This window comes from Molossus molossus, unplaced genomic scaffold (assembly GCF_014108415.1).
Source record: "Molossus molossus isolate mMolMol1 unplaced genomic scaffold, mMolMol1.p scaffold_m16_p_8, whole genome shotgun sequence".
NCBI lineage: Eukaryota > Metazoa > Chordata > Mammalia > Chiroptera > Molossidae > Molossus > Molossus molossus.
The window spans coordinates 46,394,234-46,408,987 of record NW_023425402.1 but is presented as its reverse complement, the minus strand read 5'-3'; the positions used below and the strand labels follow the sequence as shown (position 1 = coordinate 46,408,987).

The 14,754-nt window shown below is 43.2% G+C and overlaps 2 pseudogenes; both read left to right on the top strand.

Moving 5' to 3' along the window:
* The first annotated feature begins 4,491 nt into the window (after positions 1-4,491).
* On the top strand, positions 4,492-12,516 carry LOC118620718 (annotated as a pseudogene).
* Positions 9,131-10,354, top strand: LOC118621251 (annotated as a pseudogene).
* Positions 12,517-14,754: the final 2,238 nt, after the last annotated feature.

Below are 14,754 nucleotides of genomic sequence, written 5' to 3'. Positions count from 1 at the left end.
TTTTTATGGTATATTATGAAGAACATGTATCTAGAGATCATTTCTGTTTGTTGAGTGTTTCTCTTGATCCCCATAAGCTTTTTCACTGCTTGACTTGGAAATGCTTAGTGCTCTTGCTGTGTCCTACGAAAGGCAGTCACTTCATGAGCAGTGTGTTGAAGATAAAACCCCTACAGCAGTCTTCTGAACAGCCAGGGGAATACTAACAAGCAAATAATTTCTTCTTTAGTGGAAAAACAAGTCTAAAAGCACCTGCTTCCTAGCTCACAATTAGTCACTCTTCCTTTGCGTTTCGGTAAGTGGATTTTCACAGGACTTGGCAAAAGTTGTTTCATCCCTGTCTTCTACTCTAGGTTCAAAGCCCCTCAAAAGTAGATTCTGCACCTTTTTCCTCTTTAGATTTATAGCACCCAGCGCCTGATCAACATATAATGGGTATTATGTTGTGGTGTAATAAAAAAAATCTATATTTGATCTTTGTCCTTGGTTACAGGCACACTGCTCCTAAAATCTCCGAAAACCCTTGGAATTTCCTGAGGGACAGAAGTGTCTTTTGTCTGCTAATGAGCTGACTCAAGGGAGATGGAAGGCTGGATAGTTTCAGGATGAGAGTCTGGGCCAGAAAAACTAACCACATGATTAAAGGGTTGAAACTTTCAGCCCCACTTTTCAACATCTGTGAAGGAGAGGGGGCCTCCGTGGAGAGTGAGGTCAGCGATGTTATCAGTCATATCCATGAAGTCGTGATTAAGGCTCTAACACATGAGGCTGGGGTGCTTCTGTGGTGGTGAACAAGTTGACGTCCTGGGAAAGCGGGGTTCCCAGAGTGGGCACGGAGCTCTGCGCTTCCCCACCGCTGATTTCTTGCTACGCATCCCTTCCCTTTAGCTGTTCCTGAATTGTATCCTTAATAACAAACCGGAAATTGTAGATAAAGCGCTTTCCTGACTTCTCTGAGTTACTCTAGCACACTATCAAACCTGACCGGGGGTAAAAAGAATCACCGAATTCGTAGCCAAGTTGGACAGCAGTGTGGGTAGCGCTGGGACCCTGGTGTCGCAACTGGCATCTGAGGTGAGTGGCAGTCTTGTGAGATTGAGCCCTTAGCTTGGGTCAGTGCCAACTCTGGGTGCTCGGTGTCAGAACTGAATTGAATATTGGGCATCCAATTGATGTCAGATAAATGGACAACTGGTTGGTGATGGAATTCCGTATTTGTTGTTCGAGTGGAAATACCACATGTGTATAAAGCACGAGTTGAACTTAAGGGCAGACTTTACTCCAATTTATTAAATATTAAGAATTTTGTCTGTGGAATTTTAACACTCTTTCTATGGAGAGATGGAGTCCATTTCCCCTGCCTTGAATATGGGCAGGCGTGTCACTTCTTCTATGGTGGAAGTGACACCATTTGCCTCCAATGTTAGATTATAAACAGGTCATGCAGCTTCCATCTGGTTCTCTCTCAGAAATCTCACTCTGGGGATTCTCCCTTTTAGCACCCAGCTGCCATACAGGGAGGAGCCCAGCTCCAGGTAGCCCCATGTGTAGACGTCTAGTTCACTGTCCCAGATGAGCCCAGCTGTCAAGTCATCCTGTAACCGAAACCCAGGTTCAGCTGCCTGGCACCATGAAAGCCAAACTCGCGAGACAGAAGCTGGTGAGAAGAGAAAGGGGTCTATTCAAGCGTTGTCCACCTGAGAAGATGGAAGCCTCTTGCCCAAAGCCCATCTCCCCGTCTCAGCACAGCAGGGGTTTTTACAAGGAAGGAGAGGGAAAGCAGAACAAATAAATCAAGGGAAGGGGTTAAAGAATTCTCGTGAGTGGGCCAGCACAGTCCATTCCGGTAAGGCCCTGGACGCTGGCCAAGCTATGGTCTGATGTGCATCATCCTGCTCTTTGTCATCTTGGTTTTACCACTGAAGGTCAGCCAACCTCCCAGAACTTGGATCACTGAAGGTCTGTATCTTCTGAAGTTAGTTCCTAGGATTCTTATACAAACATACTGTTTATCTACAAGATACATATTAGTCACAGTCGGCATTTATGGAAACAATGTCAAAAAAATGGTTGGGTGGGTTACAATTTCCCACTGTTACAATCCCTACCAGGTGCCAGCCATGTGAATGAAGAAGACTCCAGATGTTTTCAGCTCCCAGGTGTTTGAGATACCTCAGCCATCAACCTCTCAGGTAAAGCTCCAGAATCCTGGAGCAGAGACATGCTATCCTTTATTTAAATTCCTGATCCACAAAATCCAGGAGCATAATCAAAGGACTGCTGTTTGTGCCACTGTATTTGAGGTAGTACCTGGACATAGTGTCTGCAACACTGTGTCATAGCCAGCTTTCTAAAACTCGTTTTCTTTATTCTGTGTGAGTCTATTTATTATAAGGCTGTGGCATTGCAACTATATGACAACATCAGAATTCTGTTAACTGTTAGTTATTGAAAGAAGAGATGATTTTTTAACATGAAAATTATGGCTTTTTAAAATAGGGGAAATACTTTTTCTGTATGACAATTTGCTTATTGCATAAACCTTTCTACATATATCTCTGATTATTCCTTTAGATAAATTCCTAGAGATGGATCTGCTGGGTCAAGTGACATGCATGCTTTTTTAAAAAAATTTTTTTTTCTTTATTGCTTTTAGAGAGAAAGGGAGAGAGAGATAGAAACATCAAAGAGAAAGAACACTGATAGGCTGCCTCCTGCATGCCCCCCACTGGGGATCAGGCCCACAACCTGGGCATGTGTCCTGACCAGGAATTGAACTGGAGACCTCTTGGTGCATGGGTCAATGGTCAACCACTGAGCTACACCAGCTGGAAAAGTGACATGCATGTTTTAAAGGTTATTATTGATTCACATGACCAAGTTGTTATATTTCACATCTAACTCAATGCCTGTGCTTCCCCACCACTGATTTCTTCCCCCTCCAGAATGGGGGGAGCTACTTGGGGAGAGGACATGGCTGCTCATTCATGCTTCCTCCTCCCCCTCACTCTGCTGCCTCCAGGCCCCCTAGAGCAGAGTGTTGGGAGGGGAGGGAAAGATAGAAAAGGGCAGATGTCTTTGTCCCTGGTGTGGTCCTGTCTTGGCCTGCATGTCCTCTGGGTCTTGGGCAATTAGATGCTCACTGTTTTGTGGAATATATGGTAAGATCTTCCTTCGGGAGGTCTGTGGGATGCCTCCCCTCAACTTAATTACCTCACATAGAGACATGCTTCTGTTGGGTGTGATTCTCCCCTCAATTCCAACCCACACTAGAAAAACTCACAGTACCTTGCTGCTGGTCTGTCAGGTGTCAGCCAGGTAGCCGAAGCCTGGCATCCTTTGATGCATCTACTTGGACACAGCATCTCATGCCTCCTTATCACACCAGATGACATGGTTGGACCAAAAGCCAAGAGCTTGGGACTCCTTCTCTTGGCAGTGTCCTTTCTAATCAGCTCATTTTTCCTCATCAGTACAAAACACAGACCAGCAATCACACACCCTAAGCAAAGGTTCACAGGGTGAGATGCCTGTCTCTCTTTGCAGACACTCAAGCCCTATCGTCCATCTGGATGTGGGGCGAGGGGAGCATTCTCCCCTAGGTCAGGAACTCCCTATCTAAAGTCTCCTCCAATTTCCACCTCTCGGGCTTATAGAACTGGTGGGAGATTGAGTGTGAGAAGAGCCCTGTGGGAATTGGTCTGAGAGTCTGTAGGATGAAGAGATAAGCAAGCCTTGGCTGATTTGGCTCAGCGGTTAGAGCATCGGCCTGCGGTCCAGAGAGACCTGGGTTCGGTTCCCGCTAAGGGCACGTACCTTGGCCCTTGCAGTTTGTCCCCGGCCCTGGTTGGTCGTGCGGGTGGCAGCCACTCGATGTGTCCCTTTCACATTGATGTTTCTCTCTCCCCCCCTCCCACTCTATCTGAACAAAAAAATAAAAAAAAAAAAATGTCCTTGGGTGAGGATAAAAAGATAAGCAAGGCCTTTGCTTCCAGCTCTGGCTTTTGTCCCAATAATCAGACAAGGAAAAATTCCATTTGAAATTCTCCCATAGTAATCATTTAAATAATTACAGCATATTCTCTATGAAGGAATAAAATGAAGTCATTCAAAATTTGAAGACTACTCAATGAGAAATATTTTTGACATATATGTAATGAGATATTACTAAATGAAAAACTCATTTTTTGAAACCACTGAAGTGCATATTTGTAAAATACATCGTGTATATTTATAGATGTATCAGAACATTCGCCACACCACGGTGTTCCCAGAGGGATGCAATTATAGGTAATTTTCTTTCCTTCTCTGTGCTTTTTTTTGGGGGGGGGGGTTCAAATTTCTTAAAGCACATGCAACTTAGGTTAAGTACAATTTTATTTTTTGAAAAATAAAATTAAATGTTAATCTCCCTCTTATCTTTTCCTTTAGTAAATTCTGAGCTTACAGCACTGAGGAAGCTGTTCTTCAAAGCCAGTGACGGAGGCAGAAATGAAACCCACGGCTGCGGGTGCTCAGCTCTCAGCAGACCTGCAGCTGCTTCCGCAGAGAGGAGCCGACTTAGTGAAGGCGGACGAGGCCCTGGCGCAGAGGTGTGCATCCGGCTGCCCCTTGGAGCCACCTGGGATGCTTGTAAAGCAACGGGTGCTGGGACAGCAGGAGTTAAAATCTGGATGTTTCAACGTGCAACCAAAGTCAAGAACCCCCGCCTCACCTGCAAGCTCGTCTTCCTCATCATCCAGGCACCTGCTCTGGGAATTTTCTGTCTTCTCCTGTATCAGTTGTCTGAAAGTATTTGTTTACAAATGTAGTCTCTAAAATTATGACTAAAATAGGAGGCAGGAAGATAAAGGCTTTTAGGCCATGTGTGGAATTGAATAGTGTCCCTGAAAAGATTCACGTCAACCCAGAACCATAGAATGTGACCCTATTCAGACACAGGGTCTTTGAGATATAATCAAATTAAGATGAGGTCATACTGGATTTGGATGGGCCCTAAGCCAATGACTGGTGTCATTAAAACAAGAGGAGGCTTATGCCTAACTGGTGTGGCTCAGTGGATTGAGCATCGTCCCATGGGAACGATTCCCAGTCTGGGCACGTGCCTGGGTTCTGGGCTTGATCCCCAGTGGGGAGCTTGCAGGAGGCAACTGATCAATGTGTCTCTTTTACAGTGATGTTTCTGTCTCTTCCTTTCTCTCTCTCTAAAATAAAATTTAAAAACCCAATAAAAACATTTATAAAAAAAGAAGAGGGAGGTTTAGCGACACACTGGAAAGAAGTCTATGTGAGAATGGAGGCAGGAATTGGAATGATGCAGCTACAGAGCATGTCAGGGGTTGCCAGCCACCTCCAGAAGCGAGGCATGGAATGGATTCTCCTCACAGCCTCCGGAAAGAGCCAACCCTGCTGACGCCTTAACGTTGGGCTTCTGGCCTCCAGAACTGTGGGGCTAAGACTAAGCCTGTTGTTTTAAGCCAGCCAGATCGTGGCCACCTGTTTCAGCAACCCTGGGGAACGAATACAGGCTGTTTCAGAAGTTTCCCCATTACATCTCTCCTCACACAGCTGCACCTCAGAGGTCTGTCCCCTACCTGCCCACGTGGGCACGTGGATAAAAAAATGCTTCTTTGAGAATACATGTCAATTTTCTTTCAATTATGTGTAGCACAGGAGCTATTTGGTTTGCAAGGTGGAAAAAATCCCCACTCCATATTTTGTTCTGTTGTTTTTCCCAGCTCGATCGGGAGACTTTTCTTATTAGATTCACTCACCTGGTAACTAATGAGAATTGCCAGTCTTTGAAAAGCAATTACTTCCAAGTAAAATAAGCACTTCTCTGAAAGAGTCAGAAAAGGGCTGTACGTGCTGTAAACAAGGTGCTGTAGGAGAGGGAATCAGGACCATCTGTCGGAGAGAATGGGTGAGCGTGAGGCCTTACGTGGTCATTTACTTTCTTTTCCAGCTTTCCGATGGGTAGCACCAATTATGTAAAGTGAGTTCCACTCAGTTGAATACATAATCATTGCATGCCTTGTATGCTAGGGGCTGCAGATCAGAGACCTCTGCCCGCAGGAAAACTGCAGTCCACAGCGCGGGGGGAGAAGTAACGATGGATTAGAGCTGACGTGCGAGGCGGAGGCATCTAGCAGCTAAAGTGGTGGCCTGAGAAGATTTTAGATTAAACACAGTGTATTGAACATGAATGTTTCTCTCTGTTTCCTCCTAAAAATGTACTAAAATGAAAGTAGTAGGGAACTAGGCATAAACTGAAAAAGGCAGAGAGACTGCAATAAATGAGAAACATAATCGGATTTGGTGGGATGTAAAACAGAAAGAAGAGGATCAGAAATCTGACTACCGAGTGCCTACAGGAGAACTGGAGACACCTGAACCATGGGAGGTGGTGGGGGGATGAGGTGGAAAACAAGAGGTTTGGTTGAAATTCTGTGTAAGAAGAAATTAGATCCCAGGTTCCTTGCCCACCTGGAGCAGCCGAAGGCCATCCCTCCCACCCAAGTAGGAGATTTATTGTTGAAGATCAGGACCAAGAGGAATGCAGTCAAAGCAGAGAGGGGGCAAGGGCGACTCTGAGGGTGAACATTGACCTCTAAACCAGGAGACTCTGAGCCCTCTGCCTCCGGCCCCGACTCCTAGGAGGCTGACACCAGGTGTACAGCCCTCAGACAGGAGACTAGTGATTCTCTCTGGAGAAAATAAATGGCCCAAAGAAAGAATATACAGATAAGGACAGTTAGGGTTTCTGAAAAAAGGGGGGGCGGGCGGGAATCCAAGTCCTTGATGAATTATCCTACGGATTCCATCCTAGCCTTACACATACAAGGACTAGCTTCTCCTCCACGGACATACAGAGCTTCAAGCAACCTTTTAGAGTTTAACGAACAGCCAAGTATTCTCAGATGTTTCAGGAAAGTTTTTAGCATGCAAAATAGAAAGCAAAATAAGTGAACAGCAGAAAGAGGAAACAAGAAAACTGAAAACAAAACAAAAATCCTATAGTTAATAGCCTTGGAGAGAAAACTCACGTCCAAACCAAGAAGGGCCTACTATTAAAAAGGAGTGTCATTTACAATAGCCAAAAAGTGAAATCAATTAAATGTCCACAGACAGATAAATGGATAAGGGAAACGTAAATATATATTTACGTAAATATATTTATGTAAATATATATATATTTACATAAAACGGAATATTAACCAGTCTTAAAAAAGAAGGAAATCTTGTCACATGTGAAACATGGATGAACCTTGAGGACATTACACCTAGTGAAATAAACCAGTCACAGAAAGACAAATACTGCATGATTCCACTTTTATGAAGTATCTAAAACAGTCAAACTCATAGAGGCAGAAAGCAGAATGGTGGTTGTCAGAGCCTGAAGAGAGGGAGAAATGGGTGAAGTTTTTGTTCAATGAATATAGTTTGTCATGCAAGATGGACAAATGTATAGAGATTTGCTATGCAATGTGCATAAAGCTAACAATAGTATATGAGACACTTACATATTGTTTAAGCAAGTAGATTTCACATTACGTGTTCTCTACCACAATTAAAAAAAAAAAACAACACAAAAAACACAAAACTCAGCTCTGGCCATACTGGCTGTATAATCTTAAATTACGTACTTTGTCCTTCTGAACTTATGTTTTCTTATCATTATAAAGTGGGGATAAATAACTACCTTTCGGAGGTGTTTGAGGATTCAAGTACATAACACACACAAAGCTCTAAAGCCAGCAGGAGAGAACAACAACAACAAGGAGAAGGGATGTTGGGAGAATGATAGAAGATTCATAGGCATTAACAATAGGGCTGACAGCCTGCCTCACCGCTTACGGGCCTGGCTGCTGGCCCACAGCAAAACTTCGATTACACGGTCTTTCACCAGATTAGGCCGGTGTCCAGGGCACTGGCTCCTCATCTCACTTGGGCTAATGCCAAAGATGTGAAATTTGGTGCAGATGCCTGAGCCTTAATGCTTCGATCTTTAGACCTTTTAACCAATGCTGTCCTTGTTACTATGGGGCCAAAGGCAAGAACAGTGATGATTAAATAGAGTTGGGGAAATCCCAAAGTACCAAAAAGGTGGTATAACCATTGCAAAGTCCATTGATTTAAAGCATAAAAATATTGACACTAAACTTGTTCAAGATGTTGCCAATAATACAAATGAAGAGGCTGGGGTGGCACCATTACTGCTACTGCATTGGCACTCTTTATGGTCAGGGAAGGCTTTGAGAAGATTAGCAAAGGTCTAACTAATCCCGTGGAACGCAGGAGAGGTGCAATGTTAGCTACTGGTACTGTAATTGCTGAACTTCAGAAGCAGTCTAAACCTGTGACAACCTCTGAAGAAATTGCTCAGATTGCTACAATTTCTGCAAATGGAGACAAAGAAATTGTCAACATTATTTCTGACGCAATGAAAATGTTGGAAGAAAGGGCATCATCACAGTAAAGGATGGAAAAACACTGAATGATGAATTAGAAATTATTGAAGGCATGAAGTGTAATCAAGGTTGTATTTCTACATACTTTATTAACACAGCAAAAGATAAGAAATGTGAATTCCAAGATGCTTATATTGTATTGAGTGAAAAGAAAATTTCCACAGTTCAGTCCATTGTACCTGGCTCTTGAAATTATCGATGCTCACCATAAGCCCTTGGTCATAATTGCTGAAGGTATTGATGTAGACGTACTAGGTACATTCCTTTTTTTTTTTTTTTTTTTAAATCTTCACCCAAGGATATCTTTTAGTTGATTTTTAGAGAGAAAGGAAGGGGGAGAGAAACAGAAATATCGATATGAGATAAACTTTGATCAGTTGCCTCTTGTATGTCCCCAACTGGGGGGTCAAACCTACAACCTAGGTGTGTGCCATGACCAGGAATCAAGCCCCCAACCTTTTAGTGTACAGAATGATGCTCCAACCAACTGAGCCACCTGGCCAGGGCAAGTACACTCATTTTCAATAGGCTAAAAGTTGGTCTTCACTCGGGAACACTCGGGAAAAGTTGGAGAGGTCATTGTGTCGAAAGATGATGCCATTCTCTTGAAAGGAAAAGGTGACAAGGCTCAAGTTGAAAATGTATTCAAGAAATCAGCGATGGAGGCTGGCGGCACAGCTGTGCTCCGCGGGAAGCGGAAGCGCAATGCGAGCCCCCGAGCCCCCGAGCCTCTTGGCCTAGGCTGCAAACACCGCGGAGGATGCAGTGGAGTCGGTGGCCCAAAAGACTCCTGGACGGTCTGGAGAGAGCAGCAGAGAATTATGTCTTCCAGTTAGTGGCTACCATGCGCTCCCAGGTACTGGGCGGGGATGGAGCCCGACTGGAAGGGATCTTAGTGTGCGGCTAGGATGAAACTGTATCCCTGACCCCTCCATGAACCCATACTTACGCGGGTCCCCCTCCCCCACTGCCCTGCAGGAGGAGCCGGTCCAGCGGCTCTTGCGGGCCCTTTGCGCCCATCCTGGGGCAGCCAGCAGATATCCGCCGCGACCTCCATGTGTCAGCTCGGGAGATCCGGCAGGAGGGCCGCTGCCGGGTGGTCTCCAGCCTTCGAGCCTCCTCGGGAATGACCTCAGATGGCCTGGAGTCCCAGGACGTGCGGGGAAACCCAGAAGACAACGATGACACAGGCTTCCAGCTGTTGGATGTGGTCCACGGAGAGGGAGACCCAGAGGTGGCTGCTGCTGCCGGGTCCTGCAAAGTATCTGACCCAAATGTGACCCTCTGCAATTCTGTAGAGCTGATCCGTGAGCGGTTGACTGTCTCTGGGATGGTCCAAGCATCAGGCACTGGGAGGAACAGGATGACCATGTTTATGACATTCTCTACGCGGAGACGGCCACTCCAGGGTGGATTGAGAATAGCCTCTCCGTGCGGCCTCCAGCCAGGAATGGGAGCCGATGTTCAGGTGAATGATGGCCAACAACCGAGGGACATGTATAAAGATGAAGATGATGAGAATAGTGAAAATATTTGGCGCAATGAGTCCCCAGAGGGGGAGAGCAGTGATAGAGATGAAGATTCCAGAGGCTCTGATGAATCCAGTCGCCTCCGTGAAGAGGAAAGAGGCAACAGCAGACTACAGATGTGGAGCAAGTACCCTTTGCCTGGCAGAAGGAGTTTGCTGTGACAGCCCTCATGACCTGGATTCAGATTGCGGATCCTGTGACCATGAGGTTCGATCACAGGCCCTTGAGGGCTCTGACTGCAACATGAGTCACCCTGGTAATGGGTTTCCTGGCATAACAGAAGGAAAAAGCATGTCCAACAGCACCATCCTATCAGTGAAAACTTGTGCTGAAGGAGTGTGTCTTTTCCACTAATAGTAGGGCCCCTTTGCCTCTCAATCAAAAGTGACCCTACAGTTTGGGGGACAGTTAAAAAAAAAAGGCCATAAAAATGAAGCTTCCTGGCCTAAGGATTTAACTGCTCTTCTACGCTGAAGCCAGTAAGTGGAGGAGAGGATCCTGTTTTATCAGAGCTAAGGTTCAGCTTTCCCATACCACCAGGATGCCTCCAGTAAAAGCCTGTTTTTTTTGACAAGGGGAATCTAGAAGGGCTACAGTGGGTCCCTTGTAGCAGCACAGACTGGATAGTATTGACCATTAGGAAAAGTAGTAGAATCTGCCCGTGCTGTGCTGTGGGGGGTTTTAGTTAACAATTGTCTCTACCTCCCTGCTTCCTATGATCATGATTGTAAACACTGCTGTCTTGAGCAGTACTGCTAAGGAACAGGGTGTGTGTGAATGCGCATTTAGTAAAAACACTTTAAATATGGGAGCAAGTAAGTCCTTTAGCACCTTTTAAATCTGAATCTATTTGGTGTTTGCCCATTGTGCTCCCTCTCCTCTCCCTGCCCCCCACAAAAAATGAGGGGTTAGTGAGATAGAAGTTTCAGAATTGACCTTTAAACACTAAGGACTTAAGGCAAATTAGGAAAAGGAAAACCCATCCTGAACTTAGCTTTCCATTGAGAAATGTTTAACTATTCACAGCACTCACCAAAAACTATCCAGAAGACCAATTTTTTCCACCGGAATTTATATCTCTTTTCCTGCCCCTTCCAAACGACAGATGCCTTAACTCTGACTGAGTTAGCATGTAGTCTTCTAATGTAACATTGTTCCATAGAACTTTCTGCAAAGACTAATATGTTCTATGCATGCACTGTGTAGTAGTAGCCATTAGCCTCATGTGGCAGAACACTTTTTTTTCTTTATTGATTTTAGAGATAGAAACATTGATGAGAGAAAACGTTGATTGGCCGCCTCCTGCATGCCCCCCACTGGGGATTTGGCCCGTAACCTGGGCATGTGCCCTGACTGGGAATTGAACTGGTGACCTCTTGGTGCCTGGGTCAATGCTCAACCACTGAGCCACGCCAGCCAGGCTGGCTGAGCACTTTTAATGTGATTGGTGTGACTGAGGAATTGAAATTTATTTTATTTTATTCTATTCTATTTTATTTTATTTTAACTAGGTACAGTACTGGACAGTGCAGTTCTAGGGCAGTCAAACATAGAACCTTCTAGTTAGGATGTTCTCTCTTGCCCCATTGCACAGACTATCAGGTGGGCAGGTGAATTACACAGGGATGTGTCTTCCCACCTTTTTACTTTTTCCATCCTGCCTTCACTCATTCTTTCATTCTATGTTCATTTTGTAAGTCTTTATCTACATTAGTTTCTATCTACATGGAGTTAAACCTGCCAAAATGATAGAATTGTATGTGTATGTGTTCTCAGGCTCTATATTGTGGCTGTAAAACCAACACACTATGGTTCCCCACTCTAACTATCCACAAAAGTACAATTCAGTGTTGCAAGTAACAGGCAGCAGCAACTTAAGTCTCCAGTAGGTGTGGAAACAAATGATTAAAAACCACTCTGAACCATTGAAAAAAAGAAAAGAAAGAAATCATTGAGCAGTTAGATATCACAGCTAGTGAACATGAAAAGGAAAAACTAAATGAACATCTGGCAAAACTCTCAGATGGAGTAGCTGGGCTGAAGGTTGGGGGCACAAGTGATATTGAAGCGAATGAAAGGACAGAGTACAAGCCGCTGTTGAAGGGAGCATTGTTCTGGGAGGCGAAGCTGGGCTCTGCTTGGGTGCACTGCAGCCTGGGACTCATTAACTCCAGCTACTGAAGATAACAAAACTGGTATAGAAATTATTTTTAGAAACACTCAAAATTCCTGCAGTGACCATTGCTAAGAATGCAGGTGTCGCGGGATCGTTGATAGTTGCGAAAATTAAGCAAAGTTTCTCAGAAGTTGGTTATGATGCTATACTTGAAGACTTTATGAATATAGTGGTTAAAGGAATCATTGATCCAACCAAGGTTGTGAGGACTGCTCTATTGGCTACTGCTGGAGTGGCCTTTCTGTTAACAACAGCAGAAGCTGTAGTCACAGGAATTCCCAAGGAAGAGAAAGACCTTGGAATGGGCGGGATGGGTGGAATGGGAGGTGGTATGTTCTAAACCTGAAATAGTGCTTTACCATCATTAATGAGAACCTTGAGAGGAAGACGCCCAAGGGTGTGCCCCTCATCTAGAACCTCAGAGGAGTCAGTGGAAGGAAATAACTGAAGAAAAAAGGCTGGCTGATGTTTAAGAAAATCACTAAACCATCAGTTACTGGTGTCAACTGACAGATGCAGTAGTTTACTGCTGTTATTTTGTATTTTTGAATAAAAGGACATTTGTACATTCCTGATAACTAAGTGCAAGAACCATGTACCAATGTACCGCTTTCAACTTAAACTGCCGAGGCATGTTTACTACTGCTCTGAAATATCCAATTATGTGACAACTTTTTGTGATAAAAATTTGTTCAAAGTTAAAAAATATGGCAGCAGAAATAAATACTGAACTAAGTGATGATGTAATCACGTGGAGAATGGCACTCAGAGAAGTTTTACAATTCTGTTGGAGAACATATAAAGAATTTTTGATAGTGATATGAAAAAGTAAGCTAGAAAAAAGAAAAGTTTATTAATATCTATGGGAAAATTAACTTGTACAAGGAAAAATGTGGAATTTTATCATAGTATTTGGCTTGGCAATGGATGACAATTAAGTGATCAAAATAATGTCAACACTGAACACTAACTGAAAATGTGGGCATCACGCTAAGTGAAACAAGCCAGGTAGAGAAAGACACATAAGGTATGATCTTGTATGTGGAATCTAGAAGAACAGACAAAACAAAACAAAAAACAAGTTCATAAATACAGAGAACAGAGTGGGGGTCCCTGAGGGGAGGGGGTTTAGGGGTGGGTGAATTGAGTGAAGAGGGTCAGAAGGTACAAACTTACATTTATACAATAAATAAGTCATGGGGATATAATATACAGCATGGTGACTATAGTTAATAATACTGTATTATATATTTGAAATTGTTAAGAGAGTAAATCTTAAAAATCCTCATCACAAGAAAAAAACACCAATTTTGTAACTTTATATGGTGACAGATGGTAACTGGACTTACTGGGGTAATAATATATATAATATTATATATTAAATATATATTATATATATTATATATATTAATATATTATATATTAATATATTATATATATTAAATATATATAATATTATAATATAATATTAATATTCACAATATATATAAATGTTGAATCATTACGTTATACACCCACAGATATAATGTTTTATGTCAAGTATACCTCAATTTAAAAAATTAAATTAAGACCTGGCTGGTTTGGCTCAGCGGTTAGAGCGTCGGCCTGCAGTCCGGAGAGACCCGGGTTCGGTTCCCACTAAGGGCATGTACCTCGGTTGCAGTTTGTCCCCGGCCCTGGTTGGGTCGTGTGGGTGGCAGCCACTCGATGTGTCCCTTTCACATCGATGTTTCTCTCTCTGTCTCTCCCTCCCATTCTATCTGAACAAAATATCAAAAAATGTCCTCGGGTGAGGATAAAAAAAGTAAGAAAAAAAATTAAATTAAAAAATAGTATAAACATTTAACACTAACCGAAGATGTGATGTCACTAAACAGCGAGGTTGGAAGGAGGGAGAGTGGTGGTTGAGGGTGAGAGTGCTAAGTCCCCATGACAGGAAGTCAGTAGCTAACGAGTAAAATGAATAAACCAGGGAACAGTGGTTTAAACATTACCTAACACGGAATGGGCCCCTAACTTTATTTTCTAACAGTACAACTTAATTTTCCCATATATATTAATACATTTTTCTTTTTTTTTTCCAGCTTTTTTTTATATCACTATCACAAATACTTTATAAGTTCTCTAACAGAATTGTAAAACTTCTCTGAATGCCGTTTTCCACGTGATTAAATCATAATTTGGTTCAGATTTTACTTCTGCTGGCATATATTTTTTTTAACTTTAAACAGATTTTTATCACACAAAATTTGTCACATAATTAACTATCTCTCTGCTTTGTACACAATTATTCTTCCTCTCCATAGAAAGGTTGCTTTTTCCCGGGGAACTGGACTCACGCTAGGGATTGAGGGAGAGCCATATTATAAACTCTGCATAACTTCTGACTTTTCAAATTATGTAAATGTTTGACTTTGGTAAAAATAAATGAAAAAGAAAGCTTAATAAAAGGACGTAGTACTGCCCTGGCCAGTTTTGTTCAGTGGTTAGAGCATCAGCCCTCGGACTAAAGAGTCTCAGGTTCGATTCCAGTCAAGGACACAAACCTCAGTTGTGGTTCAGTCCTGGTCAGGGTTGT